The 13,492-nt window shown below is 40.1% G+C and overlaps 1 protein-coding gene across 1 annotated transcript in view; it reads left to right on the forward strand.

Moving 5' to 3' along the window:
• Window positions 1–13,492, forward strand: part of LOC138172236 (zinc finger protein 571-like) — an 83,621-nt gene that overhangs the window by 14,608 nt on the left and 55,521 nt on the right. The window contains exon 3 of the mRNA XM_069101939.1: window positions 4,912–5,038. The gene's annotated coding sequence lies outside the window, so the exon portion shown is untranslated. The remainder of the gene's footprint in view (window positions 1–4,911; window positions 5,039–13,492) is intronic.

Below are 13,492 nucleotides of genomic sequence, written 5' to 3' on the forward strand. Positions count from 1 at the left end.
GGGTTGGGGAATATGAGGGCCAAAGGTGTGAGTGTGCTTCCCAGAGTTAAAGGAGGAAAGAGATTGGAAAGGGGAGGAAATAAAGATGGCCAGAAAGTAGCAGCAGGGAAGAAAGGGTTGGGCCTGTTGAGAGGTCTCTCCATGAAGGGGAGCAGGGCCTCAGGGTGGGCTCTGGGGGCTGAGTGGAGCAGGAATCATGGCCTGAAGGTGGCATCAAAGACCACTTTGTTGGGAGCGAAGGCCTTAGGGCCAAGTACCCTTCCCCCGTAAGAAAGCCACACCCCCGAATACCCTGTCCTGAGAATCGGCCGACCTCGAAAAATACCTGATGTTCTAACCGCAGAAGTTTCGTTGCTACAACTGCTGAACAAGTTGCTACAACTATAGAAGTTTCAGTTGTTACCCATGGAAACCCCCCTCATTCCCCCCTTTCTCTACTTCCTCATCCCCCAAGAGTATATATGCTTTGCTTTAGCATAATAAAATCAGACCTTGACAAAAACTCGCTTGGTCTCACTCTTTCTTTCCCACCCATTCCTTTGCAGGCTGGGTCCTCCTCGACCCCACGAATAACTTGGTCCCGCTGGACGGGACACCACTTCTTGGTCTTTGAAGGCTAGTTAGAGCACAGAGAGGCCATCTACCTTTCTGACCCCCTGACTCAGCCCAACCTGGGACCTCAAGCCCAGCACTGGATTTTTAGGAGACCTCTTTATCTCAAGGAAAAGGGCTGCTTCTTCCAGTTAGTCAGGGAGTCTGTCAGGAGGAGGAGGAGACCAAGGCAAAAGGTGCCTAGAAATGTGGGCCCTATGGAAAGCAGAAGGCCCTATGGGCCTCAGTGAACCAAGGCCTTTCTGAGAGGGTCCACTAGTCTCTTTCTGCCTCAGTCCTGAGGCCCCAAGTCTTCCTGTTTCTCCATTCATGCTCATGGCTAGAAACTCAAGCCTCTGCCTCCTTCTCTACTGCTATTCCTGGTCTCCATCAGCTGCAATGCCATGGCCATGGCAATGACCCTTCTTCTACCTTGACCTTTTCCTAGTACACCCATTCCCACTCCAAGGCTCACATTCTAGCTGGGCCAAAATAGAAAACCCTGGTTCCCCCTGAGACCTCCTTTTCCCTCATGTGTCAAACAACTCCCATTCTCCCTGCTTCATCCTATTTTGGGACTGAGTCCTTTCTGCTTCCAAGTAGAAAGACTGCCACAAGAACACTCAGGCAGTAGACTAATCCACAGGAGTGAACCCTATATTTTGAGGTCCTGGCACCAAATGGACCTGAGTGTGTTTTAAACTAAATTATGATGTGGTCTCCTCTAAAGTCACATGGATACTTGTGATGATTTATACTCTAGGGGTGGGTCATACCTTCATGAACAATACTCTTAAAATTTGGCATTAAGGCCATATGTTCTGAAATTATGAAGATAAGAATGAAGAACATCATTGGATCAAAAGTGACTCTATCCTGGTAACTGAATGCAATCAGCCTAGAGCAGGAGTCAGGAACCTGTGGGCTTCAGGCCACATGGTCCTTCTGGATTCATAAGTGTGGCCTTTTGACTGAATCCACATTTTACAGAATAAGTATGTCAGATTTGGCAAGTAAAGTATCAATGCTAAGTTTGCAGAGAGTCCTTTAGGAAAGGAAGGATGAAACCTAAGTTGTGAAAAAAGGTTAATGAGTAAGTAATGGGCAGCAAGGAGGCCCAGTGGGTAGAGCACTGGGCTTGGGATCAGGAAGACTCATGTACTTGAGTCCAAATCTGGGCTCAGACACTCAGCTGTGTGATCCTGAGTCACTCAATTGCATCATGATCTGAGAAGGATGTATTTAATATTTCAGCCTTTCTTCACTGAATTGTGAGGTTTTTATACCCTAGTACATGGTCAGTTTTTGTGTGTGTGCCATGTACTGCTGAGAAGGTATATTCCTTTTTATCCCCATTCAATTTTCTCCAGAGGTCTACCATATCTATCTTCTCTAAGATTCTATTTACCTCTTTAACTTCTTTCTTGTTTATTTTGAGGTTAGATTTCTCAAGTTCAGAGAGGGGGACATTGGGGTCCCCCACTAGTATAGTTTTGCTCTGTTTCTTCCTCTAACTCTCTTAACTTCTCCTCTAGGAATCTGGACGATGGACCAATATTCTTTCCTTCCTTCTCTCTTTTATTTAGATCTATTTTTGCTTTTGCTTTGCCTAAGATAAGGATTGCTGCCCCTGCTTTTTTTTTTTACTTTAGGTGAGGTATAATACATTTTATTCCAGCCTTTTACCTTTACCTTGTGTGTATCCCCCTGTTTCAAATAAGTTTCTTGTCAACAGCATCTTGTAGGATTATGGTTTTTAATCCATTCTGCCATCTGCCTCTGTTTTATGGGAGAGTTCATGCCATTCACATTCACAGTTGTGATTGCTGTCTGTCTCCTTCTCTCCATCCTGTTCCCTCCGCTGTTTGTGCTTTTATTTTTCCCCTTCTCCCTTTCCCTCCTGAAGAGTCTTCCTTTGGATAGCCACCTCCCTCAGTATCCCCTCCTTATCAGTCCCCCTCCCTTTTCCTACCCTTCCCCCTTATTATTGTTCCCCTCCCTTCTAATCACCCCCACCCCTTGTTTCAACCCTTCCCCCCTCCCACTGCCTGTAGGATATGACAGATTTTTATACTTAATGTCCTTCCTTCCTTGAGCCAAGATAGAGGAGAACAGATCTCATGCAATGCTCCTCTCCCTCCCCCTTTCCCTCTATTATGATAGATTTTATGTCTCTTCTCAATCGAGTCCTGTACTTAACTGATTATGTTATTCCCGCCTTACACCAGAACCAATGAGGGTGAAGCTCATATAATGTTCATCTCCCTCCCTCCTTTCCCTCTACTATAATATGTTTTTCTGCCTCTTTGTGTGGCATAATTTACCCTTTTCTGCTTCATTCTTTCCTGTTCTTCCATTGTGGTCCCTTTTACTCCTTAATAAGTTTTTTTGTCATAATTTTGTTTAATTTATACCCACACCCTCTATCTATCCCTTTTAAATGTCACAATAAGTATAGAGTTCTCAGTATTAACAGGTATCAACTTCCCATGTAGGGAAGTAAACACTTTGTTCTAACATTATTAAATAACAAGTTGTGTGTGTGTGTGTGTGTGTGTGTGTGTGTGTGTGTGTTCCCTATTTACTTTTCTATGTCTCTCTTGAGTCTTCTAATTGGACATTGAATTTTCCATTGAGCTCTGGCTTTTTCATCAGGAAGGTCTAGAAGGTCTAGAAGTCAATTGAATGACTATCTCCTTGCCTGAAAGATTATGCTCAGTTTAGCTGGATAGCTGATCCTTGGTTGTAACTCAAGTTCTTTTGACTTGCGAAATATCACATTCCAGTCCCTCTGATCTTTCAATGTCGAAGCTGCCAGATCCTGTGCAATCCTCACTGTAGTTCTGCTATATTTGAATTCTTTCTTTCTGGCTGCTTGCAGTATTTACTCCTTTACCTGATTGTTCTGAAACTTGTTTACAACATTTTGCAGAGTTTCCAATTTGGGATTTCTATCAGGAGGTGTCCAGTGGATTCTTTTGATATTGATTTTCCCTTCTGGTTCTAGGATCTCAGGGCAGTTTTCCTTGATGAGCTCTTTGAAGATGTTGTCCAGGCTCTTCTTTTCATCATGATTTTCCAAGAGACCAATAATTCTTAGATTATCTCTGCTGGATCTGTTTTCCAGGTTCGTTATTTTTCCGTTGAGATATTTTACCTCTTTTTCTAATTTTTCATTCTTGAGGTATTGTTTGAGTGATTCTTGGTGCCTCATACAGTCATTAGCTTCAGTTTGGTTGATTCTAATTTTTAGCAAATTATTTTCCTCAGTTTTTGAAGTTCTTTTTCATATGTTCAGATTTCATTTTTAGGGATTTATTTTCTCAGGGTACATTTTGAGCCTCTTTTTCCATTTCACACATTGTTTTAAAGGAGATGCTTTCTTCATGGAAATGTTTTTCTATATTCTCAATTTTCATTTTAAAAGAATGATTCATTTTATCTTCCACCCCTCTAATTGGGTTTTGAAAGCCCCTCTTCTAAGCTCTTCTAAGACCTCTTCCTGGGCTTGAGATCACTTCATATTCCCTGTTGACGCTTCAGCTGTGGGTGTGGAGTCAATGCTGTCTCCTTCTGAATTTGGTTCCTCCCTCTCACAATAATAGGATCCTATTTTTGCATCGGTCTTTTACCCATTTTGGGGCAGGGCCTTAGCCACCCCCATTCTCTAGGACTTCCAGGCCTTTACTACCTCTGTGGCAATAATTCCTGAGTTTTGGGGGAATTGGAGCAGCCAGGGTTCACTCTGCCATCCTAGTCCCTGGAAGTTTCACGTAGGTGCTTTTTGACTTTCCAGGCTGTGGGTGGATAGGTCCAGGAGTAGGTGCTGCCACTGCTCCCACAGATCCCAGTCCTGTGGTGATAGGCCTGGGAATGGCCCTTGTGTTTGGTGGATCAGCTTGCTGCCACACCATCCACCTTTGCACATCACGACCTCCGCCTCCGTGCACCACAGTGCATGGAATAGTCTTCATACGTCCCTTAGGACACAGGCGGATTTCCCATGACCTCTATTTCTCCTCCACAGATTCTTGTGTGTGACTCACACAGCATCACACTTGTCCATAATTCCATCTGGAAAATTGTTTTCTACCTTTTCTTATTCCATCATGATTCTCCCTTCTAATGTAAAATGCTTTTGTCCATATTCCATTGCAAGTGTTCACTCTGACACACTTAAAAGTTATCTGAGTTTTTGGCAAATCCATTCTCTTTTCCTTCTCTGGACTTCAGTTTCCTCTTCTAAGTTGATGGGGGTTGGACTAGAAGAATTCTGGAGTCTCTCTTCCAGCTCTAAATTTTGTGATTTTGATGGTTTAGGAGTTGGTGACATTCAAGGATGTGGTCGTGGACTTCACTAAGGAGGAGTGGGGCCTCTTGGACCCTTCTCAGAAAGCATTGAATGAGGAGGTCATGCTGGAGAATATCCAGACCCTGCTCTCCCTGGGTAAGAACCATTTGCTCTCTTTTCTTGATGTTAATTGTCAGACCAAAATTTACAGAAGGTGCAGAGAATGGATCCTGGGAGTCCAACTGCCAAAACAAAAGCAGAAACTATGTAGGACAAATTATAAAAATTTCATATACAAATAAAATCAGATTTAAGCAATTGGAGAGCTATTAATTGTTCATCAGGAGGTAGGACCAATATAATAAAAAATGAGAATTTTATTGAAACTAATTTATATATTTAATACTGTTCCAATGAAATGATGAAAAGTTATTTTTTACTCAATTAGAAAAAGCAATAAAATTTATTTGGGAAAACAGAAAGTCAACTATGTCAAAGAAAATAATGAAAAAAAGGTCAAGGAAGGACCTTTACTGGTACCAGATCTTGTGCTCTCTTGTCAGGAAATAAGTATCAAAACTCTCTGGTGTTGGGTAAGAAATAGAAGGAGAGATCAATGGAACAGTGTGTATATAGAGCACCAAATAAACATAATAGGCTCGTATTTGAGAAGTGTGTAGACTTAATATTTGGGGATAGGAATTCACTATTTGGCAGGAAAAATTACTGGGAAAACTGGAAAGCCGTACACACACACACCTATTTGTATGTACCTGTAGACAGCTCTGAGGGCTGGCATAAAAACAAGACATGGACATGATAATTCTGTTCTAACTTTGAAAGGAGTAGGAAGTTGTCCAGAGCAGATTTGCAGTTTCATGTATAGTCATCTTTTTTATTCTTGTTTCATTACATAAATTTTTAAAAATTAAGAATTGATTTGTCAAAGAGGTGGAAATAGTTTACGTCAATGGCCTGTGGATTCACATGATCTAAGCACGTCTGGAAACCTATGATTGGTAAAAAAGGACACTATTATGGACCAAATGGACATTTTTGCCTAGGGCATGCTTAATATCCAATATCATCATAGTGTATTTTCATGACAATTTAGAGAATATGTGTCAAAGTATCTGAACCGAATGTCAAAGTTTGTTTAAAAAGAAAAAGAATAAAACCCCAGGAGTTACCCCAAAAGGTGGATATGTTGCACATTAACAGGTGTTTTAAGAGGCAAAGAAAAGAAAATAAAGTTAGGGAGAGGTAAAGTGGTGCAATTATCACACAGAAATTAATCCTCTTGGAATTAGGTGGGACTGAGGGCAGGTAAAGCTGGAGCCTTATTCTTATGGGATTAACAGAAGAGGAACTAGAATCTCTAAGTAAGCCTATTGCAGAAAAAGAAATTAAACAGGCCTTAAATGCGCTGCTTGAGAGTAATGCACCAGGAGCGGATGGAGTTGAAGGGGAATTTTACCAAACATTAATGATCAGCTAATTCCAATATTAAAGCAATGATTTAGAAAAATATGCACAAAATAGTAGCAGAAACTTCTGTTATGAAACATATGGTATTGATACCCACAGCAGGAAGAAGAAAAAAGAGAAGGAAAATGATTGACTCATTTCCTGAATGAATATGGATGCACAAATCCTGAATCAAATATTAGCTGTGGAATAACCCCAATATATTACAAAGATTGCCCATTGAGCCCAATTTAAATTTATAGAGGGAATAAAAGGGTGCTTCAAGTTAGAGAAAATTATTTACATAATTGATTATATCAATACTAAGTAACAAAAAATTACATGGTTATATCAGTGACTGAAAAATAAAATTTTGATAAAATACAACATTCTTTTCTATTAAAAATCCCTGGAAGTATTGGCATTAATAGATTTTTCCTGAAATTGATAAAAAAGAAAGCATTTAGCTAAGTACTTCAGCAAGAATTTTTGTATTTGGGCTAAGGTAAAGCCTTCCCAGTAAGATCAGGTATGAAACAGGGATGCCCATTGGCACCTATGCTATCCAGTGTTGTGCTGGAAATACAATAACAGCAAGAGAAGAAATAGAAGAAATCATAATAGGGCATGAGGTAAAGAAACTCATTTCTTTGGTAGATGATATACTTGGAAAATCCCAAAGACTGCACCAAAAAGTTTATTAAAGCAGTTAATAATCTTAGCACAGTAGCAGTGCATAATTTAAACCCACATAAATCATGAGGATTCCTATATGTCACCAACAAAGCCATGCAGGAAAGATAATAAGTAACCTGGCCTGTGGCCCAGGCACAGCAGGTGTCAGGGCTGGCTCTGAGAGGAGAAGGCAAACTGCTTGGAGATGGAGAATGGTGCTGGAGAGAGTGGCCCACATAGAGAAGGAGCGGCTCCCATTACCAGAGAGCATCACTGGGTTTGCCCAGCTCATTGTTGAGAAACATGAAAGCCAGAGAGATTGGCACTTGCTCAGGGTCAGTTGGGAGCAGAGCTGGAATTCAAACGCCCTTTGGGTCAACCACCATTCTGAACCTTTGTGGAATATATGTGTTAAATTGCATGATTATAGATCATCTTAAACATTCAAAGCCCTTCCCAACCTGGTTCCAATCTGTCTTTGCAGCCTTCTGTATCTCTCTTCTGGTTTGTATTCCTCTATCCAGTCAAAATGGCCTTCTTGCCATTCCTCACATAGGACTTTACATTTCCTCTCTGCCCAGCTTGTTCTCCATGCCTAGAAGGCATTTCCTCTTCACCTCCTGATCTTAAAATCTCCCACTTTCTTCAGAGCCTTTCCTGAGCCCTCTAGCTTGGATCCTTCCATCCCACCCCCAAGCCCCAGAGCTTGTATTTATCTTTATGTATTTATTTAGGTGAGTACATGCTCTCTCCCTTATAGAATGTTCACTTCCCAAGCTCCAGGACTGTTGTATTTCTGTCTTTGTTGCCCTGGGGCTTAGCACCTGGCTGTCGTTTAGGAGTCTAATCCATTCTTCTTTCCTTGGTACCCCAACACACACACACACACACACACACACACACACACACAGAACATAATAGCTATTGAAAACTAAATCACCATCTTCATAAGAATTGCCACAAAGTACAGTGTACAGAGAAAGGACAGATGTGCCATTCATCATTCTGGGAGACATATGAAGATGCTGATGTCTGTCCAAGACCTAAGACTAGGACTTAGTGCCCCATTCCCATCCTTTGACCATCTCCAAACTTTAAGACTGCCGTACCTACATTGACTTTTTCTGCATCCTGTTTTCTGTATTTCATCTTTCTTTTATCACTCCCATACGTAGGAGAAATGTTTGAAATTAATTTCACTATAAGCTACAAATTTATAGGAATCAGGACATAAATTCTGAGCTTAAAGCCTCTCTGGGGCCTTCCAGTCGAACCTGTTTTCTCATTTTGCAGATGAGGTAACTGAGTCAAAGAGAGGTTATGCCCAAGGATGTTGTCTCTAGTGACAGTAGTCATGTTATTAAACTGAAGTTAACCTCTGAGTCTGCTGTTTTCTAAAGTATCGATCAGCAAGCATTTATTGAATGTCTTGTACTTAAGCACCAGACCCTGCTAAGTGTTAGAAGACATAATGGTCTATGTCTCTATTGTGTAACAGAGAGATTAACATTCAGTATTTTTGATGAAAATGAATTTTAAGCTTATCAGGAAATAAATACTTATAGGGTAGTTTATTGAGTCATAGTAATGCCATTTGATCTCGCATTATAGTTTATATGAGCTATAACATATTAAGTTTACAAAAGAGGTCCAGATTCTATACTTTGTTTTTCAACCTATTTTGTTTTGTTAACTTGATAAGTCACTTAATTTTTCACAGCTCTTTTTTGGCACATATGCTTAATAATGCTACAAATTAATGGTTTAAGGATTTTTAAATGAAAAAATACCATCAAGATAAAAAATACTCCTGTTTTAGGCATGCATTTATTCTATTGTAAACTTAGAAAACATCAACAAATCTAAGCAAACGAATATGTTCATGCATAAAACCATGTTCCAAATTATAATTTATTTTTAAAAATACATTAACAAAATCAGAAAGAACATCGTATTGCTTCCATTTCTCTGTTAATGTGTTTTTTAAAAGTTGATTGCTGTTTTCTTTGTCATCGCTGTGCATATTTTGTCTCTCCTGATTCTGTTTCTTCATTTTCTTCCTCTTTTTCTTTGTGTTTTTCATGTTTGTCATTTCTTCTTTCCTGTACTATGATTTGACCTAAGGTGGTTTCCATTGGTTTGCTAATATAAATAAAGTTTAGTAAAGCAGTTAATAATTTTAACAAAGTAACAGAGTATAATTTAAACCCATATAAATCTTCAGCATTCCTACATATCACCAACACAGCCATGCAGGTAGAGATAGTAAGAGATAAGCCATTTGAAATAACTCTGGAGGGTATAGAATTCCTGAGAATACAGGGCTTGTTAGGCCTATAGAACATTTATTATTTCTTTATTAGGCTTTGCATTTCCCCATCCTTTTTATCAAACCAGTTTGGATATTTACAAGCATTCTGGCCCAGGTGAGTAAGTGTGGTTCTGTACAACAAATGTCTGAAAGCCCCTCACTTCATTTCTCCTGGAATGCTGCACACCCTGTGTTGGCTCAGTTTTCTCTGCAAGTTAGTAATGAACTTTTCTCCCATGGAGAATCACTCTAATCTGCTGAGATTAAGTCTGGGAGCCATCGTGCCTCTTGGCTGCTGCTTCTGTGGAATGTGAATGTTTAACTTGGTGTAATGAGGCTCTGATTGGTCCAGCACTCTGGGGTTACACCTCCTTTGTCACTATCTGCCTGTCTGTCTCTTCTCCTTACAATGATATAGTCTAGGGAATGCCAATGTTTGCTCCAAGAGTACACAGAGATTTGTGGGATTTAGGATGATGATGAAGGTCATGAGCCACATAAGTCTTAATAACCAATGTGGTTGTATTTACTTTCATGTGTATATCTTTTGGTGTCTATTTGTTTGATTATTTCTTTTCTTTAGATGTTGAGATCAGGTTCAGAGTAACAGAGGTGACTAGAAATAGTGGAATTTTTCTGGAAAAACGTGACCTGCAAATATTCATGAGTGATGGCCCCTGGGACTTCAAATTGAGAGAAATCCATGACTCAAATATCAAGTTAGATAAAAATCCAAAGAATGACGATCAATTTGATGAAATTGGAAAGAGATACAGAAAGTTCTGTATCCTAAATCACTGTCAGAAAATGGCCTTAGGGAATGATTATCTTCAGGAAAGTGAATATAGCAAATGCTTGGTTGAACATGTAGAGCTTTTTCTGTCCTTTGAGAAGGCTCCTGAAATGGAAATCTATCAAAGTAATCAAGGGGAAATGAAGTGGAACTGGAACTCAGACCTCATGAGACATCAGAAAAGTGATGCTGGAGAAGTGCTTTCTGTAGGTAATAAAGATGGGAAGGTCTTGAGTCAGGAGTCTAAGCTCATTCCTGAACAGCACATTCCCATTAGAGCAGAGCCTGATGAATATAATGAATGTGAAGCAACCTCATCCCACTACTCATCTCTTCCTTGCCAGGCTAGATTTTACCATGGGATGAAAAAACATGCCTGTTCTCACTGTGGAAAGGCCTTTGTTTGGAAGTCAGGTCTTTTGTGTGTGTGTGTGCGCGTGTGCGCGCGTAAGGAAAGGCATTTTAACATCTTTATTTTTCTTAGAACACTTGTTTGGTTGTATTTCCTTTTTCTTTTTGGAAGTCAGATCTTAATAGACATCACAAGTTCCACACTGAATGTGGGAAGGCTTTTTGCCACAGATCATGTAATACTGGCCATCAGAGAAGACACACTGGAGAGAAACCTTATAAGTGTAATCACTGTGGAAATGTTTTCAGAGACAGAGGCAGTCTTGATGCTCATCAGAGAATCCATAGTGGAGAGAAAGCTTATGAATTCAATCAGTGTGGAACGGCTTTCAGAAAAAGTTCCCATCTTGGTGCCCATCAGAGAATCCACAGTGGAGCAAAATTTTTTGAATGTCACCACTTGGGAAAGACTTTCATCCTGAGGTGACATCTTGCTGCCAATAAGGCAATCCACACTGAAGAGAGACATTTTGAATGTAATCAGTGTGGAAAGACTTTCATAATGAGGTGCTATATTGATGCACATGAGATAATGCCCACTGGAAACCAGTCTTTTGAATTTAATCATAATTTAATTTGAATTTAACACAGAGATGCATTCATGCTGCCCATCAGAGAATCTATACTGGAAAGAAGCTTTATGGAAATAATCAATGTGGAAATACTTCTCATCTTTGAATGAAAAACAAAGTGTGTGTTTTATTTCTGAGGTAGGGCGATCTGGGGAGGAGAAAGAGACCTGATGTGAAACTCCTTCCTTATCAAAGCTTGTAAAAAAAAATGTTATGAAGAAAATTCTGTGAAACATTTAGGAGAAGCAAATGGGGAAGGACAGGGTCTTCTGTGAGGGTAGGGGGTACGAAGGATTTCTGTGTGATATTACAGAAAAAAGATTACAGGAAAAAAAGAAAAGAAAAGATCTGCTTTCTTTCCTGAGAAGCCGAAACAAAGCCTTCGCTAGATAAAACATTAAAATTATCCATAAGACATAATTAAAATCTGGACTTGTTGCAGCAAGCACCCCAGCGTCCCCAGGGTAGCTGCCAACACAGGTTCTTAGATCTGCTTTTCTAAAGGAAAGCAACTCAAAATGGGCTAACCATCTTGCTTTAATTAATCAAACATATCATTTACCTAGTTCAGGGGAAAAAGGTCAGCACCCTGAACTTCACAGTATACAGACAGAAACATTTAAAGCAGGCAGGCCTCCACCCATTACATCCATACCAAATCACAGTTACCAGAGAGGAAAGCATCCACATCTGGGTTTTTCAAAGCGGGGGGCTCTCAACGGCTCCCCAGAGTCTCCTCTGGTCAAATCACACAACACTTCTCAAAGTGAGTCCCAAATCAAAGTCTCACATCAGGGCTTATATAGCCTTCTCCCAGCTCAGAGAATGTAACAACCCTCTTGACCCACTGCCCAATCAAAAAGTATCGCCTGAAAAACAAACCTCCCACCACAGGCTCCAGGTGCACTTAACCTAGGGGTAGGGAAGATATTAAATTTACATTTCTATTACAGGACTGGACTGAGGGATATGAGACTTTCCAGTCAAGTGAAGTAGAATTATTTTTTTTGTTATATTGAGGGCTTGAGGCTGCCCTGGTGTGATGTGCTGTGGCCAAAACATCTTATGCCTTCACTTCATGATACCCAAGGTATGGGGCAAAGTTGCCAAGTATCACTACTATCATTTGCCTATGTGCTATAAATGCTAGCTATAGTAATAAGAGAAGAAAAACAAATAGAAGGGATTAGAATAAGCAATGAGAAAACAAAGCTATTACTACTCTGTGTAGATAATATGATGGTCCATAAAGAACCCTAGAGAATCAGCTCAAAAAGTGAATTAAATAATTGAGAACTTCAGCAAAGTTGCAAGATATTATGAACCCATGTAAATCATCACTCTTCCTATATATTACCTTATGGATATAATCAATGTGGAAAGACTTTCAGATACTTATCCATTCTTGCTACTAACCAGAAAATATCACACTTTAGAGAGACATTTTGAATATAATCAATTTGGAAGGTCTTTCACACAGAGCTGCCATTTTTCTTTACATCAGAGAGTTCACACTGGGGAGAAGCCCCAAGAATGTAATTAATGTTGAAACTCTTTTACACAGAGCTCTAGAATTGCTAGATATCAAAAAATTTGATTCGAGGGGCAGCTAGGTGGCACGGTGAGTAGAGTACTGGCCCTGGAGTCAGGAGGACCTGAGTTCAAATCTGGCCTCAGACACTTAACACAAAAACTAGCCATGTGACCTTGGGCAAGTCACCCAATTGCCCCTCCAAAAAGCAAAAAAAAAAATTGATTCTGAAGAGAATTCTTATGTAAGAAATGTGGAATGATTTCATTCTGAGCTCAGATTTTGCTAAACATCAGAGAATCCCCACTGGAGACAAACCTCATGAGTGTCATGAATGAGTCAGAACTTTTAGTTACTGCTCTTAAAATATGTAGCAAGAGCTTCCACACTTGGGAGAAACCTTATGAATATAATCGATAGTGGCCATGCCTTCAGGCAACAATCTCGTCCTATTTCCCATCTCAGAATTCTTATGAGATAGAAATCTGATCATTGTCATGAATGAAGAAAGCATTCAGATAAAGTTCAGAGCTTCTTCAGAATTAGAGAAACCATTCCAAGGAGCTTTTGTTCCCTGTGGTTTCAGTGTGGGAAGGCTTTCAGCTAGAGACGATCTCTTATATTCTATCAGAGGTTTCACTGTGGGGAGAAGCCTTACAAATGTGCCCATGGGGGCAGGGAGAGGCATGCTTTTCTCTGGAGGAGGGGGATCAATAGACAACTTATTTCTGCTGGAATGAAGGTGGATAAAACAATGGATGTGGGAAGGGCTTCCCCTGGAGCTCATGGTTGTCTGTACTTTGGAGAAATCATGCTGGAGACAAAATGTTGGGATCCAATTACAAAGAGA

The sequence above is a fragment of the Petaurus breviceps genome, unplaced genomic scaffold (assembly GCF_028583685.1).
Source record: "Petaurus breviceps papuanus isolate PSGF00001 unplaced genomic scaffold, PetGlider_PUasm1.0 522, whole genome shotgun sequence".
NCBI classification, from domain to species: Eukaryota; Metazoa; Chordata; class Mammalia; order Diprotodontia; family Petauridae; genus Petaurus; species Petaurus breviceps.